Source organism: Chenopodium album, chromosome 2 (genome assembly GCF_948465745.1).
Source record: "Chenopodium album chromosome 2, dcCheAlbu1.1, whole genome shotgun sequence".
NCBI classification, from domain to species: domain Eukaryota; kingdom Viridiplantae; phylum Streptophyta; class Magnoliopsida; order Caryophyllales; family Amaranthaceae; genus Chenopodium; species Chenopodium album.
Genome location: NC_137835.1, coordinates 46,571,386 through 46,577,292, shown reverse-complemented (window position 1 = coordinate 46,577,292; position 5,907 = coordinate 46,571,386).

The following is a 5,907-nucleotide window of genomic DNA, read 5'->3' as shown; positions in this document are numbered from 1 at the left end:
TGATGTAGCAATTAAAAGGAACGCGCAGAATGTGAGTAATTATTAATTTAATTACTTATTATTTTTATATTGCTAGTATCATGATTAGGTTTATTTATTATTCGATTTTACTAATGATATTATTGTTAAATTGCTTCCAATATTAATGTTTATTCTATTATTTTTAATGATGACAATATTGCATGTTTAAAGAGAATATGTAATTGAAAATCACGACTAATAAGATAATTTGGACAACCAGTTTAGGTTCCTTTTTAATCTTGTTATTTTATTCAAGTGATCACAAATATTTTAGAATAATATGTTGCATTAATATTCAACCAATTTAGCTTAATAATAGTTTGGAGCAAATTGAATCTTTGTTTGTATGCCTTTGAGATCGCAGGAATCACTTTTCACTATAAGAATCGAGTAGAGGCCAATACGGGCGAATGTGACTCCATGACTCACTTCGTACCTTCATCCCCGATCCTCCTTTCGTGGTTCCGAACCATATGGATTTACTAATCTCATGGATTATGAATGGGGTGTACCCTTCACGGATCAATCGTTGTTGCCTATCATTGTCCCTTATCGTGGTTGCCTTTTTATGATCCGTGAACGGTTTACAAGTTCCTTAAAAACTTGTTGGCGGCTCCCTACTTTATTTGTCCCTAATCGTTGTCCCTAATTGTAATGTCAATTCCCAATTCCTACGAGTGCCAAGCATATTCACAACATGCTTTTTAACATAGGCGCACTTCGAACGACGCCTACACCCGTACATCAGAAATGAGGGGGTATTTATAGAGAAAATGTACTAAGGGAATACACGGAACCCTAAAATGATAAAACCCTAAAAAAGTATCCTGCGACACGGCAAACTGTACCGTGTCACGGGAAGTCCCACCGTCAGACGGGACACATTCCCGTGACACAGTGCAATTTTTGAGTGACGTGGGAAATTTTTAGAAAACGGGGAAGAAAACGCGTTAAGGGTTTATGCGGAAAGGACACGGAAATTCCCGTGTCACAGCAAGTTTCCCGTGACACGGTGGATTCCTGCCGTGGCGCGGGAATTTTCAGTCCGCTTTTCCGTTTAAATACATTTTTAACCATAATTTCGTTCAGCATTTTAAGTGCTGATTGATAATTTCGGGTCTTTTTCTGATTTATTATTATTTGGGCTAAAATAAGAAAATAAGCAAATAAAATAAATAAAAGGTTTGGGCCAAAAATAAATAATAAAACAATAAAATAAAAAAAGGTTTAGGCTAAAATTAAATAATAAGTTTGGGCTGAAATTAAAACTGTGCTTTTACCAAACATCAAGACTAATCCATGGACTGTTCAAAAATACGAATTTAATCAAGTACGATTTTTTAAGCACTCTCGGGATTAAATACTGAACCCGACCAATAGTGGCGGTGAAAGGTTGTTCATCATCGGGTTTGGTTTTGGGGAGACATTTTTAGGTGTCTATAGAAGCCCCCACCTTGACTGAGTTTGTAGAAACGTCAGTTTCAAAAACGATAGTCAAAGTAGTCGATAGGGACGGAGAATTATTTAAGACGTTCTGCGATCCTAAATCCCTCTGTATACGCCGATACCTGCAGAAAAATGTTAATTCCACAGATAAAGAGTAAAAAAAGGATAGAATACGTATATGGCACCAGTGTATTGGTGACAAATGAGTTTGGCAGCTTCCTATGCTTGAAGGAATCCACCGGATAACGTTCGTTGAAACGCTTTCCATGCCTGAGGAAAGCCGACTAAGGAGTTTGGTAGTTTTCTAAGCCTGAAGAAACCTACCGGATGTTACTTTCCATGCCTGAGGAAAGTCGACGTATGAATTTGGTGTCATTCTATGCTTGAAGAAATCCACTGATGATGCTTTCCATGCTTGAGGAAAGCCGACAAAGGAATTTGGCGTTTTCTATGCTTGAAGAAAAATCCACCGATAACGCTTTCCATGTTTGAGGAAAGCCGACTTGGCGGTTTTCTGTACTTGATGAAAAATCCACCGATAACGCTTTCCATGCTTGAGGAAAGCCGACTTGGCGGTTTTCTATACTTGAAGAAAAATCCACCGATAAGGCTTTCCAAGCTTGAGGAAAGCCGACTTGGCGGTTTTGTATACTTGAAGAAAAATCAACCGATAACGCTTTCCATGCTTGAGGAAAGCCGACGACTACTATAATCGCTAAAATTTGCAAGTGTATGATGGTTCAATTATCCCCGAACGTGGGCCACAAATGATTCACACCTTCAAGTCGATTATCCGACCATATTAGGTGCTTAAAATATCGACAAAAATTGACTTTAATGCTTCTAGGGGCAAAATAGTAACTTTGGTACCCTCCAACCGTCAGTTAGAATTTTCCGCTTAATTTTACTGAAAAATTAACTGTCCAATTTGCATGGAAAATCGTGCAATTTTGGTCAAAATGCCAGGAATATTCGCAAATAGCTATGCAGGGCAGGCGTAGGACCACTGTGTCACGAAAAAGGATTCCTGTGACACAGCAGGGATCCCCGTCACGCGGAGCAAATTCCTGTGACGCGGGAAATCTATTGGCTACAAATCAGTCAACTGGCATCTTTGACCAGTTCAAACCACATGCGCCATGTCAATATGTTACCGTTACGTGGTAACGGAAACCGTCGCACGGGAAACGGGATGTAACGGGATGCTTTTTTAGCTTTAAATTCAAGATGCTCTCTGCCATTTTATTGCTATTTCCGCACTTCCCCTTCTCCATTTTCTTTTTTCTTCAGCTCAAATTACCGAGCCACGGCAAGGATTCACCGGCGCTCGGAGTTGTTTCCTGTCAGACGGAGTTCTCATCCGTGGCGCGGCGGTTCTGAGGTTTTTTTCCTCTTTTTTTTATTTTTTTGCTACTGCTTGCTGCTATTCGTTGCTGCGTTGCTGTTCAGAGGTCGGTTCTTTTGATCGGAGCTCCATCAACTTCTGGAAACACCATGACACGGGATTTTATCTCCGTGACACGGTACAGCTCGACCGTGTCGCGGCGGCTGCTCTGGTATCTTCACGGTTTTTCGACCTTTTGGAGCTCAAATCTTCATCAATCTTGCTCTAATTTTTTGCTACTTTCTTCATTTTTGATTCTCCACAAGGATCTATGTAATTTTCCCTTGATTTTGCCTCGAATTTGCTTTAAATGAGTAATTTCATGAAAAACTCTTAAAAATCAATTTGGATATTTTTTTGATTTTGAGGTTTATGTTGAAATTCTTGCCATGATTTTACTTGTATATGTGTGTATGCGTGTTTTTGGGCAATTTGAGACAAAAGTTGCATAATTTGGTGAAGAATTGAGCAAATCACCACTTTTGGTACTACTTGGTAAATGGTACTCTTTGTTGTTCATGTTGTTCTTTTGCACTTGAAATGATGACATGTTGGTTGTAGATCTTGTAAAATATGCTATGATGCGTCGATCTATTGTTTTTGTGCAATTTTGAGACATGTTTTGTATTGTGTATGTACTACATTGTCATGGAAAACATAGTATCATGCAATTAGGAGAACATAGTATTAGTTCGTCATGGAGAAACTAAATACTATAAATAATTCCATTATTTTGCCAATTTTTAGCCTTGAGGTAAAAATTTAGCGTATAATGCAATAAATAACTAAATAACTTAGGAAGTAATGCTAAGCATTTAGATTTTTTTTATTAAAATGCAACTCGATATAAATAACTAAATGTCTTAGGAAATTATGCTAAGCATTTAGATTTTTATTTTTATAATAGAATGCCTAGACGACGGGATCGCGATCTTTCTACCCATGGCCGGCGTCAGGCTTTTCGGGAGGACACTCCCACGATTCTCGAGGGTATGGATGACGACGCCTTAGAGTCTAAGCCTCGGGCCTCTACGGGAAGAGGTAGGTGGGTTCCACTTCCGTGGACTTCAGACCAGTTGGTTTTCTGTCGTGAGAACCACGTTTCTCATCGCCCACTTGCCGGTATAGTTGACGGCACGCTTCGCCACCACGGTTCTGGAGCCGGAGATTTGATTCCTCGACTTCACCAGATTATCACAAGGGATCCTGCTACGAACGCCTTATGGGAATCAGCTGGTTTAGTGGACTTTTATTCGGCGGTCGTAGGGTTTCGCAGCCCCCGGGGTTGTGGTGCGACAATCGTTCGCGCATTGTTGGAGTATTTTTGGGATTACTACCAACAGCTTTCACTTTGCTTGGGGGGAGATGACAGTGACCCCTCTGGACTTTAACATGATTAGTGGTCTATGCTTCACTGACCGGGCCGTAGCACAGATGTGTAATCTTTCTTGGGGAGCGGCTGAGGCAGCCGATTTGTTAGGTCCGATCGTTCAGTATATCAGGACCCAGCCAGTGTCTCGAGGTGGTCCTAGGAGCGGGGGATCAGAGCTGGCTTCGGTTCTAGCCCGTGGTTTTGACATGAGAAGACATCGGCTGAGCAGCGAGTGCGGATCTTCATTCTAATTCTCATTTCCATGACTCTTTCTCTTGATAGGAGTTCACGTGCACTCCTTTGTTACCTCCCTTCTTTAGTCAGGATCAGTGAGATAGGATCCTTTAGCTGGGCCAGCCTCGGATATGCCGACCTTCTCTTGTCGTTACGTCATGGCTGTAGGCAGCTGAACGACGAGTCTCCCGTCACTGTATACGGTCTATGGAGAGTCGTAGAGGTGACGATCCTTTCCTCTTCTTATTTTATTTTAATTTGTTCGACACATGTGCTCAAAGATTACTTTTCATTTCAACTATGGATCTACGAGTACTTCCCAGGATTGGCTCCTCGACGGCGTCGTGGAGCGATTCATGACTTCCCTGTCGGGGCCAACTGGCGTGACCGAGGAGAGTCACGGGTGGAGTCTGTCTCTACGCTACGCGGGCTGCTACGCCGAGGCACCTCTTCTGTTGGCGTAAGAATTAGTTTTGTAGCCTGTTATTTTCTCTTTGACGTTATTTCCGATGCTTTATTGCAACTTTTTATGGTTGTCAGGTTGCTATTGATGTCCAGTATCGTCCTTGGGCTGGGATGACTAATCTTCCCGAGGCCTTGCAGCTTTCAGCGCACCGCACTGTTTTGGTTGGTACCGGACGCTTTGTCTGGTATCTGGGGGAGCGTGTCGTTCGTCAACACAGTGTTGATCGCTTTGTGGTGCCCTTATCTCCACCGGAGTCGATGCTGGACTCGCGCTTGCTTAGGGAATTGATAAACAGGGGAGAGCGCTACACTCTTCCTTGGCAGGAGCTTGTGCGCATGGAGGGTGATTATGCGCAGGACTTGCTCCCCTTTCTGGCTCCTCCACCCCGCCTTCCTGAGGTATGATTTCTTTTGAGGAGTTTTGTCGCTAGTCTCTGTTTAAATAGTCGAATAACTTGATTATTCGATCGTATTTTCACACGATTGTTCGCCCCGTGGGGAGGATTGAGATTCCGCCTCAATCTGTCCGCTACCTAGGGCCGATTGGTATTACTGAGGACCATATTGCTGACGCGCCTGAGGGTTTCAGACAGGCGCAGGAGTCTCTGCCTGAGGTTTTTAAGCCGGTAAGTTTTTGATGCATTATTCATCCTTTTTAACACCGCTTGTTACTGATTTTTATCTGTTTGGTTCTCAGCCTACCCGACCGGAGATGATGAGATTCATGAAGTTGGTTGACTCTTTGAAGTACTGCATCATTAAGATTTGGCGTGGTGCGAGTTGTCGGAGCAGTTCTGGTAATGTTCTTGAGGTATGTTCATTTTTTCCCACTTCTACCATTTGTTTTATTTTCCATTGTTGACGCCTTTTGATTTTGTATCTTTCAGGAGCAACGGAGGTCCCGCTCGCTCTCGAGGCATAGAGGCTCAGACGAGGGGGAGCCTAGTCGTGGTAGACGATCTCCTGAGGTTCATCGGCATTCTAA